This window comes from Zootoca vivipara, chromosome 3 (genome assembly GCF_965207765.1).
Source record: "Zootoca vivipara chromosome 3, rZooViv2.hap1.1, whole genome shotgun sequence".
Classification (NCBI taxonomy): Eukaryota; Metazoa; Chordata; class Lepidosauria; order Squamata; family Lacertidae; genus Zootoca; species Zootoca vivipara.
Window position 1 is genome coordinate 84200958 of NC_142586.1, and position 19752 is coordinate 84220709.

The window sequence follows — 19752 nt, forward strand, 5'->3', positions numbered from 1 at the left end:
TTAACAAACTTCCCTGATTCTTTGTCAGGGAAGCCATGTGCTTTAAATGCATGGCATGGATATGATCTAAGTTTCTACGTGTACCCAATATTGTCCTGATCAACCTTCAAGAGACAATCAAAGTCCTACTCTTCCCATTCCAAATGGCAGCTGCCAAGCTCTGTTGCCACAGAAGCCTTCCTCCCCATCTCTCTCCTGCCTCTAACACTAACAAATGTTGTGTCAAATGTTTTATATATTTATTTTTGTAAACTGCTTAGAGGGTCTATTTACAAGCAAGGGGCATATCCATTTTGTAGAAATAAAATCATTGTAGACATGTCCTGGGAGCACCAGAATCAACACCAAGTTACCATGGTTGTTCAGAAGACTAGTAGAGTAGAGAAAACAGTGCTGCATTGTGATTGGCCAGCATTGCCACTTATTTGGCCAATATGTACCTTTCCTGTGGTTAGCTGAGCATCTTTCTAGACCAGTGCCAGTCTGCCATCTGTTTCATTTTGGTCTAGGGAGGCAATTTCTGCTGTTGGATGGGAAACTCTCTTTTTTCAAGAGCCAACAGAATATTGCCTGGTGGGTAGCAAGATGATATTTTCTCCTGTTTCTTCTGGGTGAGAGAGACTGAGAATGGCATCTTCCCCACAGCAGGAAGAGCAGGATTCCCATCCTTGCAGCCACTTGCCTTCTGGTGTTGCAGAAAGTGAGAAGGAAATTATTTGGTCTCCTCTAGACTGTCGGTATTCTGCAAGAAGGATTCAATCACATGCCGGAAATTAAATCGCTCTGTAGAAACAAACCCACTTAAAAGCAAAGCAAGGTTGTTGGTTGTTTTTAATTTTGTTTTTTTGCAACTAGGAAAGTGCTGGGGAAATGCACTAAAAAGTGGAGAATAGATGATTGATTGATTGATTGATTGATTGATGGGGAGATGTGTAAACTCTGTGCAAGCAAATTGGGATGAATGCTCGTTGTCATATTACCTCCCTACAAGCAAATCAGGATGCACCCTATATCTTTAAAGCACATTCAAAACACTTTCTTTTTCTCAAAGAATTATGGGCACTGTAGTTTGCTTCTCACCTGCCCACACTTGATGTCATCTATGTTGTCAGCTGTGGGGCAGTTAAAGGTTCCTGCTATTCTCCTTCCTCAGTGCTTCCTAAACCTATCAGTTGACCTATTGGTCTTTGGACACTTTATACAACATTCTGATTGGCTGCACAAAGTTTGTGGGGAGTTCATTCAACGCTATTTATCAAACAACCATTTGGATTTGTTTTCTTGGGTCAGAGCCATTGAACTCCCACACTACCCAGCTCCTTTCCGCATCACTTTCCTTACTGCGAAAAGATCTCGCCCACTCCCGACTTAGCTTTGTTGCACAAAAGTGCCAAGTCCATTCTGAGTGCCCCACCTGCGCTGACCTCTGTATCCTACCAGCAGAAGAGCTGCAGATCGGGACGGGAGCACGCCCTGCGGGAGGGCGTCCCTCAGATTAAGCACGCGCCGCCGCGTGAAGACAGGGCTTCCTTCCCGCGGGAGAGCCCGGGCGCTTCTTCCTCTGCGCGCCCCGTCGGGGCTGTGGCCCCTTTAAGAGCGCGTAGCGCAGGAGCGCCTAGCCGAGCTTGCGGCGCTCGTAAAGCGGCCGCTGGCTGGACGAGGAAGCGGCGCCTGCTCTTTAGGCGAACGAGAAGACGCCGCTGCAGCGCTAGCAGCAGCCCGCAGGCTCCGCCGCCCCTTTCCCTTGCCTGGTGCACTTGGGCGTCCAGGGAGCTTGGCTGGCGGACACGGGATGGCCGCGCCGGAGCCCTGAGCTCAGCCGTTTGCGGTGAAAGCCAAGTCAGGAGATGAGAAAAAGCGCTGCTTGAGCTTTTGGGTAAGTCCAACCCAAGTGAGTGTCGCTTTTTAGGGCGCTCTTTATTTTTAAAAACATTCTCCGCAGGCTACATTTATGGTCTCTCCTGAGCGGAGCAGCTGCAAAAACACAAGGGAGAGAGCCGAGATGGGAAAGGAGATCCTCTCGAGCGTTTGCAGGCTTTTTCTAAAATGAAAATCCCCTTTCCCACGTTAGCTCTTTGGCGAACGCAAGCCTGCCAGCCTGCTGGCAAAAAGCGGTGGGTTAGAGGACAGGCAGAAGTCGTTGAGAAGAAGCCTTTTTGTTTCTATTTTTGCACGGAATAGGGAGATTATTAACAGTGCAATGCTATGCATGTCTATTCTGAACTCATTGGGTACATGCAACCTAAATATGACTTTCTTCAACTGGGTTTTCTTAACGAGACTTGTCATTTATATGTTACTGCAGAATTGCACGTCGGACATTTTTTTCTTTTTTGAGGCGGCCGGAAATTGTATTGGGAAGAGGTCAATTTCTAAAATGAAAGCGAAGGGGGTTGTTTTGAAGTGCCTGCAGATTTCTGAGTCGCAATCGTCGCCTGTAATTGAAATGGGCAGAAGCGAAGGCGCTGGGCAGCGTCCCTGGGTACAGTTCCCGCGTGGGTCGGGTAGAGGGCGCTGCTGCGACGCCTGGTGATAATCCGCCGTAAAACAGCCAGGGAAGTTGGTAAAACTCAGTTAAGTGAATAATTCAGTGGTGATAAGCTGGTATAAAGGGAGTGGTGATTCATCAGGGCAGCGAGCACCGCAGTGCAGCATCGGGGAAGCAAATCCATTCATGATTTTGAGTAGACGAGTAGAGTTAGTCACATGACATGTTTAAGAATGAAGCTTTGGCCAATCGGAATTAAGATCATAGTATTAGGAATTCTTGACACACCTTCCTGAAGGTTCGTCCCTTTGATGCCCACAGGTACTACAGAGCGATATGCAGAGCAGCTTAAAACTTTGTGTTCTGTTTTGTTCTTGGCAGTGGAGTGATGCATCTGGCTGGATCTTGCTTAAGGAACAGACTTGTGGATCTTCCCAAATACACATACATTGAAAGTAGCTGTGCTAATTTATTGGGGTGGGGGATCCAAAAGTAACACAAAGTTAATAGCCATATTTTTTTTTATTACGACCAGCTAAATGTCTTAAAGTTATGAGTAATCTGTCGGGTCCCCCAAACTCTTATTCTGTCTGAATGTTATGCAAAAAAAACAAAATGGGGAGGAGGGGAGGGAAAAAATCCCAAAAGGGTGCTTTTGGGCCTGTTTTTAGGGTGTGTGCGTGTATTTGTGAGTGTTAGAATCCAACCTTAAGAAGAGCTCAGAGGCAATTAAAAACACTTGCTCGTTACTTTGTGACATTCAACTTCTAGTAAAGGAATTGTCCTACGGATACTTTTGGACATTGCGATAGTTCAATGACTATTTCCTCAATAGTGTTGAGGAGCATGACAGGATGTGGTGTTGTCAGACATATGGTCCATTTAGCCCGGCTTTGTCAAACTGGATAGCAGTGGCTCTTGAGCTGATTTCTACTGTAGATGTGTGGGTTTTCTTAACACACGGACCTGTGTTCTTGCCCCATAACTGTGTACCAACTACGGTCAAGTGCAGAGGACAGTGAATTTGAAGGGAAAGAATCCTCACATTAATGTTCCTTGCTGTTTTGCTGATGTTGTAATGTTCCATGCCCTTGCTTTTCCTCACTTTTGCATTACATACCGTATAGTAACACTCATTATTTTGACCCTAGCTCCTAAAGATGTACTTACATGTGCATCCCATTGAAGACTCAGACAAAATGAACCTTTGAGATTTGTCCCTATGGTGTTGATACTGTTGTTCTGCTAGCGGGAGAGAAGGGCAGCCTGAGTGAAAAATACAAGGTCACCAGCAGTAGATTGTATCTTTAGGATATACCTGAGACTGGCTGAGCTAGGCCATTAAATGCATTGCCCCCCCTTTTTTTAGGCTAAACCCTGTAAATTTAAAGTTACAAAGCTGGGAGACAATTTACTGATTTACTGTTGACAACATGAGCTGGTTGTGTCTAATTCTTGGAAAAGCTGGTGAAAACATGTTATGAAATCTGCTCATTCAGATCCTTGACATTTACAATTCATTGAGATTCCCCACTCCCACCCCCAGCTCGCCCTTATGGGTACTGACTGGTTTATTTATGTACATAAGAGTTGTGCGTGGGAAATTTAAGAAGATGCATGTGTTTTGAGACCTACCCAGACGTCTTAGAGGTATATCAGGGTCGTGTTTTTTTCCTTCATCTTTATTTCATACTTGTGTCTTAAAGACAGAGGAAAGAAAGTATTGTTGAAAATTGAGAGAGCAGTTCTGGAATCCTAAGAAGTTGATCAGGCTTGTAGGGGAAAAAAAGATGTACTCTCGCTTCTGTCAGGTTTTTCAATTAATCCATAGTCAATAACACTTTCCTCAAGCTGGGATTCTTCTTGTATGGATTGGTTATGTTCACTCTGGTACAGAAGCATCTTTTTTCTTTTGGTCAAATTTTGTCATGGGGACCTGCAAAGGGGAAAAAAAAGGTGCAGAGAGTTTTAGGTTCTAGGAGGGTATAACTACTGTGGCAAAGCAAGTGACAATACTATCCCTTCCTTTCTGATGGTCACCAAGTGTTCCTTCCAGGAATCAAGATGGCTTGGGCAGCTTTCAGTTGCATGGGAAATGTAGTTTGTATCACAGGGCATAACATCATTACTTCACCAAATATCTGATAGGCTGGGGTGTGAAGCAAGACCTTTTCTGTAGTGGCACCCTGGTGATGGAATTCCCTTTCCCAAGGGGCCCAATTGACCCCTTTGCTATGTAGACATGCTGTTAAGACATTCAAACCCCCCCCCCATGTTTCTGTCCTATTTTGCAAAGTATTGTTTTTGCTCTCACTTTATTTTATATTTGAGCGTACATTACTGTAACGGGAAGACAGTATAGAGAACCTCCCCCTTGCATCAGGAGTAGCTCCTCCCCAAGCAGCGATGGAAGCGCGGGCTCTGAAGAGGCTAGTCAGGAAGCGGAGGGAGAGTGCCCGGGCTCTGGCAGCATGGGAGAGCTACACAGGAGGGAAGAGAGAGAGGTGGAGGGGGGGGGAGGGAAAGCATGGAGCGTAGACCTTCCCCCCCCCTGTTCCGGAATTACGGAGGAGGAGAAAGGGGAGGAGATTCACTGTCCCGCGACTCTTACGTTGGGGGAAGTCACGCAGGGGGGCAGTGCCGGATTCTGGATCGGAATGAACAGACATGTTTCCAACACCCAGTTACACTGTAAATAGAGTGTACCAATAAAGACTGTTAAAAGACAAGCCTGTGGAGAGTCATTACTCTGGAGTAGTCGCAACAACCCCTTGACAATTACCAATTGTTTTAGCTTATGTAGTGAGCCACAGAAAAAGGTTGGATAAGAATATTTGACATCAATAAATTAGGGGATGAATATTCCCCAGATACCCGCTCCCCCACCCTCTTCTGCTGCATGGCAGGGTGTGTGGGAGCAATGAGCACCTATCAAATCCTGGCTAGGGAGAAGTCTTGTACAGGTGAAACTCGGGAAAATTAGAATATCGTCGAAAAGTGCATTTATTTCAGTAATTCAACTTATTATTTTTTTTCTTTTTCTTTTCTTTTTACAAATGCTTTCTTTTGGAAATTCCACAGTAATAAAACAAATAGTTACAATAATACAAAAATACACATCACTATTACATTTCATTAATTACATTCCATTTATAATTGACCCGCCTAATGACAAATAATTACAATTACAACAAAGAAAGGCTTGACATATCTTGCTTTGCATGTCATGCATCTATCTCATATATTGGTTTCACCTTTTAAGTTGCATTACTGACATAAATGCGATATTCTAATTTTCTGAGTTTCACCTGTATCTCCCTTAACAGGCAATTCCATTTTGGAGATCTATGGCTTTTATTGACTACACCAGACTTTTCCAAACCTGATGCCATTCTGATATATGGCAGTTCCCAACAGAAACGGTTGGGACTGGGTCGGGCTGCTGGGAGCTGTAGTGCAGAACATTTGGCGAGCCTTAGGTTGCCTACACCAACCTCCTTTCAGGGACAACTGAAGGTGGCATCAAAAGGGGGGGGTACTTGTTTAGCATATTCACTAATATTTGAAAAATAATCGGTGAATGAGCAAGTGCTGGAAAACCTTGCTTGAACTGTTTTGATTTTTTTAAAAAATGTAATTTATTGGCTTCTGACATTAAGCCCCCCCCCCCGTTGGTGCACTGCATTTCTGTTGACACATGACCCCCAAAGTCTCAGAAGCCTTTGAGTGAATTTGCCTCCTGCTGACCATGGTCTTAGCAACCTGGCGGTCCCTCTGCTGCAGAGTACCCACAACAACTTGTTTCTTGACAGGATGCCCTGCTAAAATGACCTACTTTTTGCACCCTGCCACCTGTTTTCTGCACTCGCATGCTGCTCATTCTGGTATGTGTACATAATTGCAATCTGGTCCTTTTAAATGCTGTTTTATGCTTAGCAAGTGCAGTGACTGAAAGCTTCTGTTCATGGAATGGCTGCATTCCGGGCAGAGGAATAGGGAGGGAAGGGCAATAGCTCAGTGGCAGAGCGTCAGTGTTGCATGCAGAAGGTCCCAGGTTCAATCCTCAGCTTCTCCAGGTAGGGGTGGGAGAGAACCTGACCTGGAAATCATGGAGAGCTGCTGCCAGCCAGTGTAGACAATACTGTGCTAGCTAGATGGAGTCAGTGGTCTGACTCTGTAAAAGGCAGCTTCCTCTGTTCCTATTTCAGCTCTTTTGTATTAGATTATAGGATCCTGTACCTCCCCACCCTTCTTCTTTTTTGCAATTTGCCTGTTGATACTACAATAGCAAATACTTTAGTGCTTATTCCTATAGTAACAAATGCTATCCAGCTAGTTGTCTGTAAGGACAGAGCAATAGCAAGTTCCTGCTGGATACTCCTGGTCACTACTTCTGAAGTACCATTTTAATAGGCAATTTTATATGCCACCCTACAGTACCATGACTCCCAGGGCAGCATATAATTTTAAAAACGGAGACATTAAAATCATAAAAACAAGACACCAGAAGAGTCACGGAAGCAAAACCACTAAAACCCAGCATGTCTAAAACCAATTATAAAGCACATTTGGATTCCTGGTCACATTTCTTTGCCTGGTGCTGTGAAAGGACATATTTGAGGTGTTGGGACTGGAAAGGCCCTCATTTCTCATGGCCACCACTTGCCTCATTTTGGAGGGTGGAGGGACGTGGTGGAGGCTTTGAATTTACTGAGTTTATTTAAACCATTTTTACCCTGCTCCTTCAGTCAAAAGATTTCCCAGAGGGACTTAAATAAGGTCAATATGTGGTGTGTGTGTGTGTGTGTGTGTGTGTGTGTGTGTGTGTGTGTTGGGATTCCTGTCTGCAGGTTTATAATCTATAAGGTCCAACACAAAAGGCGGGGGAAGGAATGAGGTGAGAAGAGCAAAACAAGCAAACTTGGGCGTTAGGTCTTAAAGTCGCATAGTACGTCTAACAGGGATGGGGAACATTTTCCAGCCAGAGGACACCTTCCAAAGGCTACATACAAGTAGTTGGCAGTGACAGAGGTGCCAGGAGGGTGGAAGATGTGACTCTTAACCTTCATTCTGTAGGCTATAGACCCTTGTGGGAGAATTCTGTTTTGCATTGCTGGCATTTGACACTGGCGTTCTCAGAAGTGCCTTCTTCATGCTTGTACATCTCATGTGACCACAGCTGAACCCCTTTAATAATACTTCATTTTCATAGGATGGTTTAGTTTCATAGGATGGTTTAGACGATGCTCTAAACTTGGGCACTACTGGGAAGACCACCCTCTTCCTTGAACAGTGTGTATCTGCTGTTCAGTTAAAGCCAAGATGGCACATTTAGCAGTATAATAATGTGCTCTGGGACTTTAGTGGGTATGTGAGGGACTACATCTTTAAACTAGCGCTGGGGCTTCTTTCACCCAAGGGCCACCTTCCATCATGAACAACCTTCTGGAGCTCTCTGTGAGTGGTGTTTGTATCCATGGGCAAAAGAGGGCGGAGCAATGGATGTGACTTCATCATTGTGTAGTAGGCTACAAAGGCAGACAGCCACCCACACCTGCACTTCCCCTTGCATTCAGTCTAAGTTCAAGAAGAAATTCCAGCTAGGCAACAGCACTCAAAAAGGATATGGAGGAGGGGTATGGCCAAGTGAGAGGGGTGTGGCCTGAGGGAGTCCCAAGGGCCAGTTAAAGAAGCTTTGAGGGGCCACATTTGGCTTCTGGGCCTGAGGTTTCTCAGTCCTGCTATAAATACTCCCCAGAAGCCAAAATCCCTTCCTCATGGAAAGCGGACATGTCAGTAAGTAGTGTTCTACAGAGATTGTACCATCCATATTCAACATCCATATTCTAGCATGCCACTTTGCTGTCAGAAGAAGAAGAAGAAGAGGAGGAGGAGGAGTTTGGATTTGATATCCCGCTTTATCACTACCCAAAGGAGTCTCAAAGCAGCTAACAATCTCCTTTCCCTTCCTCCCCCACAACAAACACTCTGTGAGGTGAGTGAGGCTGAGAGACTTCAGAGAAGTGTGACTAGCCCAAGGTCACCCAGCAGCTGCATGTGGAGGAGCGGGGAAGCGAACCCGGTTCACCAGATTATGAGTCCACCGCTCTTAACCACTACACCACACTGGCTTTAGTATCTAGACACTAGCCCAGGACCTAGAAGTATAATTTGTTCCCCAGCTGGTTTCACCAGCCCTCAATCAGTTGCTGGTGAGTTCTCTTAATTTCTTAAATATCTGTTTCTTCTTCAGGCTTCCCCCTTACTTCTTGGAACCGACTGTGTTAAGATCCTTGAGCCAGATGGTTGTTTCTAAAATAGCTTGGCATAGTCTTGAAACAGGTTTTATTTGCTGTGTCTGTTTTTATAGGATTGGCTCAACAGCCTTAATCTTTTGCTCAAAGAATATTTTAAGAATTCAAATGGGAGTTTGCGTTGCCAGGGTTTTTAACTGTTTCCTTTTTTTAAAAAAAACACCACACTCCAAACACAACAAAGTGTTGCAAGTGTCCATAATTTATTTAATTCTGCTGACGAAAAGATTGAAATGATGGTCTGTTTCTTTTACAAACCACATTTAGCTAACAAGGCATCTTAGTGATAAATGTGAAGGTTGGTGATGTGTCTCCTGCACTTCCACAATCCAGCATCCACCTCTATTCTCACGGCGTATGTCTCAGTATCTTCCCAAGTCCCCAAATGAATGAGACTTGCAGCATGCGAGACATTTTTTAAGCCATATCTTTGCCTGGTGGTCGTGCAGCTGCTGTGAACTGGTAATGGGTCCCAAGCCAATTGAAGGCCAGTGACCTGACTGACCCTGAGGATGACGTTCATATCCTGAGCGTGGCCCAATTAAAAACAACAACAAACTTGTTCTTGACAAGTGCAGGCCATGTCTGTTCCAGAGGAAGTGTGAGATTCCCCCACTCCTGTCATCTTACCCACCCTATTCACCCTTCTAGGATTCTGGTACTCCATCGAGAGCTGCTCCATTAATGAACTTCAAAAAGATCCGAACTTCTTTGGCCGCTCATTGGGAGGAGCGGTTTTGACATTTTTTTAGCTCAGACATACCTTCCTGTCTTGATGGCCTGCATATTATTATTTAAGGTGGCTCTAGCAGAACTGCTGACTTGTAAAGAGGAGCTTATAGGAAATGAAATGGATGCCAGAGCCATTCTTCTTGAACACATCGTTTCCCCACTTCCTGGCCTTTCCCTCCAGGGTCTCGTATTTGGTCTTTGGCAGGTTTGAGATGTGTAGGTGGTTGAAAGGTTGTCCAATCGCAGGATGATCTTGCCTGCTATAATTGCTGGTGCCTAATGCAATATCCATGCAGAGGAAGGTGGGCTAAGGACAGGCTGGATGAAACCACCTCTGGCTTTTATGGTTTCGTCTCATTGGTAGCATTTGCATGGCTTGAAAGTGGCATTTTGTGGCTTGACAAGTATACAATGTGGGTGCCATGTAGCAAAATTTGGTGGGGCGTTTTGAAGACGTCTGCAGCTCTGCGGCCAGTAACGTTACCTAGATTTGGCTACTATGCAGCGCGATTGTATGGCTGTGTTTATTTTGAAATCTGCTGAAATAACTGTAACTTCAGCTCTTGGAGCAGATTTTTTTCCAGCAGTTGATGAAGCTGGAGGGCTCCCCAAATGGAAATGCTCTTGTGTTATCATTTTCAGTTAATTAAGAAAATAAACGGCTGAATCCTGATAGAGGTAGTTTTACAAATTCTGTGTATATTGCTTCAACTCTGTGCTGGCTGCCCTTTCCTTTGAGAGTATCGGCTGCCAGAGTCCTGAAGCAGAACTGAGGGAGAGAGAGAGAAAGAGAGAGAGAAATAACTCATTTCTCTTCTAGGTTTATTAAGCGTGTGTTTGACTAAAGCTTTAAAAAGTGCCCAGAGAGCATGAACTGGAAACTCTTAGCCTCTGAGTGAGTTTTTGATGGAAACATTTTAAAGGATCAATTTTATCTGCTGGTACGGAAGCAAAACATTTTTGTAGCAACCTGATAATACCAGTAAAATGACTTTGGATTGGATTGGCTGTGCCAAATTTTTTGTTACAAATAGAAAATGATACAGTTCCCTCTGTAAAGGAAAGGCAAATAAGAAATGGTAAGAAATGGGATCAGGGCATTTTTCTTGGTACTCAAACGTCACATCCATTAAAAAATGTATCTTTTGTGCTCAGTTTATCTGAAGCTGCCACTACCTTAAAAGGTTTTATATGCATACAGTGGAACCTCTGTTTATGAACACCTCGGTTTACGAATTTTCAGTTTACCAATGCCGCGGACCCATCTGGAACGGATTACTTCACTTTCCATTACTCTCAATGGGAAAGTTCGCTTCAGTTTATGAACGCTTCACTTTATGAACAGACTTCCGGAACCAATTACACCCATGCTTCGGGTTAAGTACGCTTCAGGTTGAGTACTCCGCGGACCCGTCTGGAACGGATTAATCCACTTTCCATTACTTACAATGGGAAAGTTCGCTTCAGTTTATGAACAGACTTCTGGAACCAATTGTGTTCATAAACCGAGGTACCACTGTAATTGCTAAAGACTTAAAATCCTGAATTATCTCTGTTTGTATGTATTTGAAAGGTGGGGGAAATCACTTGCCACTGATTATTCTGATTTGAAGTGGTGCTGTTCCTTATCTACATTGAGCACACTCTGTTTCCAGTTAACTCCCCCCCGCCCTAGTATGCTGTTCTTTTAGGGAAGCTTCCCAAGTGTGCTTAAGAAGTGTGCCAGCACTGGATTTTTGGTCCTAATGTATCCTATCACGTGAATGCCTGCCAATACATAATTTCAAGCCAGCAACTGTCTCCATGATTGTGTGGCTGCAAATTCAGAGGTGTCTGCCAGGTTGCTGCGACATATGACACGGTTAACACTGATCTTTATCCATAAGGTACCCTGCCCCCCTGCCCCGGCCAGAATAGGCCTCTGAGCAGTTTACAAGTATAAAAACCAATTACGCAGACATTAAAATAGAAGCACCCACCATTAGAATATGCAATAAAACAATTTCAATAAAATAACGCAATACAGGAAAATCTTGATAAGAGATTTAGGAAATGCCTGTATGAAACAGGTGTGTCCTCAAAAGCCTGCGGAATGCCAATACTGATGGAGATCTCTCATATTTTCGTGGGGAGTACGTTCCGTAACATGGGTACCACCAATGAAAAGGTCTGTGTCAGTACTGCCACAAGCTGATACTCAGCAAGCCACGCCATGATTAACTGGACTCCATTTCTTAATGCCTTTACAGAATAGCATAGTTTAAAAATTCCCATAAGTGTGTTGGTAGGAGAGGGCTTCTTATAATTCTTCAGGGGGTAATGTAAAACTTTTTGGAGGCTCATAGATCTATGTTTGATATTTTTCTAGTGATTTTTTCTCGTAACACCAAGAAAGAACTTGCAGTTGAACCTAAGTAAGGAACTGTTTGCAATTTTAATTTCTTGAGTGGGAATGTGTCTAGTGAGGGTCTGAACGAATGACATCTCAATTGATTTCTTTTAGTGGGTAGGAGTTACTCAGCAGTCTACCGACTGCCTTGTTCCTCTCAGCATGCAGAGAAAAGCTTTGCCCAGAATACTGCCAAGAATAGAAGTGCCTTCATTTAAAAGTGAATATGGCTGCCATAGGGAAGAAAATTGCACAGTTTCATTTCTTGGAGCTGGGAGACAAATAACTCTTTACAGTTTGTTTCTGTCCCGTTGAGAGCTGATCAGATACGGCACTTTTTCACCCTCTCAAAAGGCAAGAAAGTGAAGACAGATTCCTAGAGGACAAGGCTTTATTGGTGGCTACTAACCACAGTGGCTATGTTCTGTCTCCTCTGTCAGAAGCAATAAGCCTCTTACTACCACTTGCTGAGAACCAGAAGTGGGGAAAGCGCTGTTGCAGTTGCACTCATGCCCTGCTTGCACGCTTTCTATAAGCATCTGGTGGGTCATCGACGTGACAGCAGGATGTTGGACTAGAGGGATCTTTGGCCTGATCCAATGTGGTTCTTCTTACATTCTTATAAGGGGATTAGAAGAAATGTCTCTGCTTGAAGTTGGGAAGAGAAGGGTATGTCAAGCCGATTGAGCTGTGAGTTTCATGCCAAGAGGCCAGGGGTGACTTCCCAGTTCTGCTGCTAGATATTCATCTGGGGAACTTGCTTGCTTTCTGCTGGCATCTGTCCTGCCAAGTGCTATAGGTTTTGGAGAAAAGATGGTAACAGTTTGTTATGCTTGGAGGTATATACAGTATATATCTTTTTGAGATATCCTCCACCAGTGAGATCGCGAAAGATGCAAGGGATACTCACATTTGCAGTTGAGGCTGGATGAATGGTTCTGTTAGATATGCTATGGTGCAGGAATGCCCCAGCTGGTCTAACTATTAGAACAGCTTTATGTGGGCATATGTTGCTCCTTATTCCTAGAATTCTTACGTATTGGTAGTTTTCTGCTGCATCATAGGAGGAACACTGGCTTTGGAAGGAAGCTAAAATATTGGTAGGCTTTCCAGAATGAAAAGTAGGGTGATCTCACTACAGAGAGTCTGTATGTGAATCAATATCTATCCCGAGACTCTATAAACGAAGGTAACCAACCTGGTGCCCGCCTGAAATTATGGACTGCAACTCCCATCGGCAGAGATCAGCCAAACTGATCTGGAAAGCTGCAGAAGAAAAACAGAGCAGCTCCCTTGTCTTTCAGGTGCCATATTGTCTACAGCAGCTTTCCCAGGTTTTAGGCAGCAGTCTTTCTCTCCCGTATCTGCAGATAACTGGGAATGAAGCTGTAGCGTTTTGCCTTTAAAGCATGCTCTCCACTGCTGAGCCAGATCACCTGGGAATTTGGTGAGTTATCTGCAATCCTCTTTTAATAATAATAATAATAATAATAATAATAATAATAATAATAATTTATTATTTATACCCCGCCCATCTGGCCGGGTTCCCCCAGCCACTCTGGGCGGCTTCCAACAAAACATTAAAATACAGAAATCAAACATTAAAAGCTTCCCTAAACAGGGCTGCCTTGAGAAGCCTTCTAAAGGTCTGGTAATTGTTGTTCACTTTGACCTCTGGTGGGAGGGCGTTCCACAGGGTGGGTGCCACTACCGAGAAGGCCCTCTGCCTGGTTCCCTGTAACTTGGCTTCTCATGGCGAGGGAACCGCCAGAAGACCCTCGGCGCTGGACCTCAGTGTCCAGGCAGAACGATGGGGGTGGAGACGCTCCTTCAGGTATACTGGACCGAGGCCGTTTAGGGCTTTAAAGGTCAACACCAACACTTTGAATTGTGCTCGGAAACGTATTGGGAGCCAATGTAGGTCTTTCAGGACCGGTGTTATGTGGTGTTAATAAGAAGAAAGCCTAGTTGCTGATCTGAATCCGCAAACCTATGAAAGGCCAAAAGGGCTCTTTGTAGGTCTATATTTGTTTGGCTTTTTCATGATAGGTTGGGTAGGCCTTGCACATGCCAATCTGTGAATTTTAATCTATGGCAGATTATGAAATCAAATGTACTTTAGAGGCAAACAGAACAATGTTTTCCCAGGATCTTTCACCTGTTTATTAAACAAGCTATTAGTTTGCCATGAAAAGAGATGTTTATGGCATTCAAATTAAGAACTTTCTGTTTCTGTCATTGCATCCTAAAAACAAGGAGGACATCTTCCTGTTGGTGAGCAAGGAGGGTGGACTTACTTATTTATTTAAGCCAGCTGCCAGTCCTATGTGCGGACAAATTGGTGTGCAGAAAGAAAGGATATGCTACCATCATTGTTGTTGCGTTTGCTTGTCTCTGTATACAAAAATCTCAAAGCAACTTGACAAGGTAAAGTCAGTTAAAAGCCCAATAAGAACATCGAAAAGAAAATTTCCTGAAAGTGCTCCCATAATAGTACAACAAAAAAGACAAATCCAGCACGGTCCACCTTTCCACCGCAAGTTGATGACGGATCCCCAGATTCCCGTGGTGGTTGTAATAATGGGTTCTCTTTAGGGCAGATCTATTTTAACATAACGATGTTACTACCTTCCCAAGTGGGGTTTAGCTAAACTATTGAAAAATCTACCAATGGCTACTGGCAATCATGGCTGTGTATCCTGTCCAGGGTCAGAGGCAGCGTGCAGTTGCAGCGCCTGGAGACAGGCAGTCAAGTTGTGTATTCATAGTAGTGACCAGAGGAGAAATTACGGCTGGGAGGAGCACAGAGGGAAGAAACGCTGTGGTGCATCTGCAGCAGCACAACTGGACGCCTTCGTCTGCTTCAGCTGCAATGAAACATGTCTCTCCTGCATCTACAGCCTCAGCAGATGCTGCAACCTTTCAACCTCACCCTCAAAGGTGCACCCCTCCATTGCAGGAATCACAACTGGGGAGAGTGCTGTTGTGCTCATGCCCTGCTTCAGGGTTCCTTAGGCATCTGGTTGCCCCCTGTGAGAACAGGATGCTGCACTAGATGGGTCTTTGGCCTGATCCAGCAGGGCTCTTAGAAGAAGCTCATTTATTCTGAGTCAGGCTGCATGTGCCTCTGGCTTGGTATTGTCTATGACTGGCAATGGCTCTCTGACAGAGAGCAAAGGATGAAGGCGTCACTTCAATGATTTTGTTTGTCATTTCATTTTATTGAAATGGGGTATGATAATTTAAAGAAAGACACCCAACCGTTGCATTTTGCGATTGTTATCTTTTTGGGCGAAAGAGATACAGGGTCAAGCAAGACTTGCTGTAGGTTTCTGATTAGCTTCCAAGCTGGTTCTTCAAGCTGGCTTGGTTTGGGCATATGCAAACAAATTGGAAGTTGATGTAAGTTCAGGGTATGTTATTTCGAGAGAGCTGTTCAAGTAAATGGGTCTGCAGCGGACCATGGATAGCTGTTTGTCTCCGGTGTCATTCTACGACAGGAGTTATGTGTGAATCCTTTTTGGAGTTTTCTCCTTGGCCCTGCAGCCTGAATTGTGCTGTCTCAGGATCCAGGCAAAAGAAAGTCATGGCTTTTCTGGTATCTACGTAGCATCCTAACTTCCAGTAAGGGCTGTCATATATCAAATATGACTGGACCAAATTATGCTCCCTGCCCAATATTTTCTATTTCTCATTGATCTTTAGAAATGCTGTTTGTCCTCTGGATGAATAGGCAATAAATTTATTTCAGGAGGTGGATGAATTTACCTCAGGTAAATCCCACGCAAAGCTTTCAAATTCGCTAGAAATCTCCGAAAACACGAGCCATTCAGGAGAAGGAAGGGAACAGCCTTTTAAACTAGTCAGAAGCAAATGAACTTCTGTGCGTTCTCCATCCTCTGTTTAATTTATATCTTTATTCCCATGTAGCTTTTGGCCTTTTGCCTTCTTAAGGCTCAGGGCTTTCTGTGCTTCATGCTCTGAAGCCCCCCACCCCCGCTCCACCCTTTAAGCCTGACTTTGCCTGATATGATCCCTCCTTTCATTAAATTATGTGCTCACTCAGATCTGACTCTGCCAGAAATAAAACAAAATATGTCTTAATAGAATCCCAGGCAAGTGGAAACCTTTTGCCCCATAATTTCTGTCCCATTGGGTAATACAGCATACAACAAAAGCTCGTAGGATGACGTTCTGTTTCCCAGTCAGTTTGGATGAAGCTCAGCAAGGCTCATATTGAGTCAAGCACTTCGTTGTGGCCATGAAGAACTGATCTTCTGCCTCAACCCTTTGCCTCCACTCTTCCTTTCCTCATGTGCTGTGTCTTCTTAGCTTGTCTGCATAAGCCTGATGCAGAGCCTGTTTCTATTTCTATTTCTAATGATTTTACACACTTTGGGAGACAATAATGGTCTGAATCGCAGAATTAACACAATATAAGAAAGAAAGAAGTGTGTGTTAAACCTCAGGATGTGGCTAAAAAAAGAAGAAAAACCTTGCAACCCTTCCACTGAGATGCAATGGTCTGAAGCTCAACATCAAAAAAAAAACCAAGATCATGGCCACTGGTCCCATCACCTCCTGGCAAATAGAAGGGGAAGAAATGGAGGCAGTGAGAGATTTTACTTTCTTGGGCTCCTTGATCACTGCAGATGGTGACAGCAGTCACGAAATTAAAAGACGCCTGCTTCTTGGGAGAAAAGCAATGACAAACCTAGACAGCATCTTAAAAAGCAGAGACATCACCTTGCCAACAAAGGTCCGTATAGTTAAAGCTATGGTTTTCCCAGTAGTGATGTATGGAAGTGAGAGCTGGACCATAAAGAAGGCTGATCGCCAAAGAATTGATGCTTTTGAATTATGGTGCTGGAGGAGACTCTTGAGAGTCCCATGGACTGCAAGAAGACCAAACCTATCAATTCTTAAGGAAATCAGCCCTGAGTGCTCCCTGGAAGGACAGATCGTGAAGCTGAGGCTCCAATACTTTGGCCACCTCATGAGAAGAGAAGAATCCTTGGAAAAGACCCTGATGTTGGGAAAGATGGAGGGCACTAAGAGAAGGGGACGACAGAGGACGAGATGGTTGGACAGTGTTCTCGAAGCTACCAACATGAGTTTGACCAAACTGCGGGAGGCAGTGGAAGACGGGCGTGCCTGGCGTGCTATGGTCCATGGGGTCACGAAGAGTCGGACACGACTATACGACTAAACAACAACAACTGGGCCAGGTTGACCTTTTTTGCTGATGGCCTTGCTTGAATAGTGCTTGGTGACTCTTGTTCCTTTGGCCAATGGTTGGGGCTAGCATGCCCTTTCCCTTAGTCTGTCAGTCACAGGGCTGAATTCTACCAACAGCAAATGTTGGAAGAATCCCAAGACTTGAGATTTGTATTCCAGCCTATGTTTACTTTGCCCATCTTCTCTCCTCCACCATCACTCCATCTCCCAAGGCATCCCATTCCTCTTTTTTGAGCTGAGCACAAGCACATCTGTTCTTAACCACACTTGCTGCTTTCAGCTGGGAGGGGGTTAGTTGTTCTGTCTAGACGTGATGATGGAAAAAAGCAGAGCTGATTTTCATTAGCATATTGATGTTTTCAAAATGTGTTGAACGATACAGGATAATGATTCCCCGGGCTTCCGCTGTATGAAAAGTTTTTGAGCGGCAAAACATAATTTGCAGCCTTGCATTCTGTCGACACTCAGTAGGGAGTTGGGACTTGCTTGTGGAGTGATGAGGCCAATGCTCGTCTGTGTAATGAATGCCTTTTTAAAAAACTGGAGGACTCATTAGGAAGCAGCAGCAGCAGCAGCAGCAGCAGCAACAACAACAACAACAACAACAGAGAACTACATGCTCAGAATCGCTTACTGTCCCTTCAGTTCTCCAAACCTTTACATTACTGCAACATTCGCCTTCCAGGCTACATTATGCACAAACTTGATTTAATGGGGCAGTCCTGTGGTCTTACGTCAGGAAAGTTTCTATGCAACTGGCAAAATGGTCTCAGTTGCGTGCATACTTCCATTTAAGCATTCCCAGCAATCTACAGGGGTTCACACAGAACTGTAAGCATGGTTGTGGGGTGTGTGTATAAAAAAAAGGATTTAAAGAGCTAGAAGAATTTTCAGCGGTTTCCGAAAATCCAACTCCTAGGAAGTCATGAAATTTGGTAGTACAAATATGTATTGACCCATATAAATATTATAACATGAATTGGGGAAGGCTGTTGCTCAGTGGTAGAGTATCAGCTTTGAATGCAAAAGGCCCCAAATTCAATCCCCAACATCTCCAGGCAGGTCTGGGCATGTCTCCTGCCTTAAACCCTGGTGAACCACTGTCGGTCAGTATAAATAATACTGAGCTGGATGGACCAATGTCCTGACTCAGTGTAAAGCAACTTTCTTTATTCCTATATATCTGTAGAGCGAGAGTTCCCCATGAAATTTTCCAGGAAGCTCCCCCATGATTGAAGAAATCTTTCTCTACTGATAGTATGGTGTGAGAGTGCTAGACCCTCTATAGCAGGCATCCCCAAACTGCGGCCCTCCAGATGTTTTGGCCTACAACTCCCATGATCCCTAGCTAACAGGACCAGTGGTCGGGGAAGCTGAGAACTATAGTCCAAAACATCTGGAGGGCTGAAGTTTGGGGATGCCTGCTCTATAGCAATGGCTCAAAGTCTTAACTCTAAGGCCTCATCTGCACTATACACTTAAAGCTGTATTATACCACTTTAACAGTCATGGCTCCCCGCCAGGAATTCTGGGGACTGTAGTTTGTTGAGGGTGCTGAATTCTTCAGCGACCCTTATTTCCCCTGGAGTGCTACAGTTCCCAGAGTTCCCTAGGAAGGATTGGTGGTTAAAGCACTCAAGGAATTGTCGCTCTCTGACAGGAATTGGGTGGTTGTCTTCTAACAACTCTTGGCATTCTTGGCAAACTGCAGCTCCCAGTATTCTTTGAGGGAAGCCATGACTGTTTAAAGCAGTGTTTCCCAACCTTGTTCCGCCAGATGTTTTGGGACTACAACTCCCACCATCCCTAGCTAGCAAGACCAGTGGTCAGGAATGATGGGAATTGTAGTCCGAAAACAGCTGGATGCACAAGGTTGGGAAACACTGGTTTAAAGTGGTATAATGTGACTTTGAATACAGATACGGTAGTGCATATGAGGCCTAAGTCGTAATACAACAGGAGTTGAGTGGATTAGAAAACCCAGCTGGATGGGCAGGGTATAATTATTATTATTATTAATTGACAAGGACCTACCCTGCCCCACACAAATAAAACCTCTTGCCTTTCAAACTTTAATCTCCATTTCTAAGTAAAACATGTGAAGATTGTTGCAGATATAACCGCATAGAAAACTGCTGTCCAACAGTGCATCTTGACGTTCATATCAGTGCCATTGGCAGTCAGATATTGTGGCCTTTGTTTTCTGGTCCAGTGAGGGTTATTTTGGGAGCTCTCTGGGCACTAACTGAATCCTGTTCATCACTGTGGGTCTTATTTATTTATTGGTCTCTCCCCCCCCCCAGTTTTGTATATAATTTCTCATGGGCCAGCTCTTTAAAGTGGTATAAACCCCCAGAGTTTTTCAGCCTGTTATTTTCCCTTAATTCCTACAGCGCTGACTATTAATCAGAACAACTTATGACAGTCGCTGTTACATCAGAAGACGAGCTAACATGGAATATGAGACTCTGTGGTCTTCATAAATTGAAAGAGGCAATTATCCACCCGTGTGGCTTTCCCCCAGACTAGTCCAGCATTTTCTATCTGCTGTAGAAAAGTTAACAGGACTGATGGGAAAAGCTGAGCTCAAA

The 19752-nt window shown here is 44.3% G+C and overlaps 1 protein-coding gene across 7 annotated transcripts in view; it reads left to right on the forward strand.

Annotated features, from left to right (window-relative positions):
- The window catches only part of DAAM2 (dishevelled associated activator of morphogenesis 2), a 212942-nt gene that overhangs the window by 24500 nt on the left and 168690 nt on the right, over positions 1-19752 (forward strand). For 2 of the 7 annotated variants that reach the window (XM_035108127.3, XM_035108131.3), the window contains exon 1: positions 1429-1876. The exons of the other annotated variants lie outside the window; for them this stretch is intronic. The gene's annotated coding sequence lies outside the window, so the exon portion shown is untranslated. Of the gene's footprint in view, positions 1-1428; positions 1877-19752 lie in introns of those variants that run through there. 7 annotated transcript variants of the gene reach the window in all.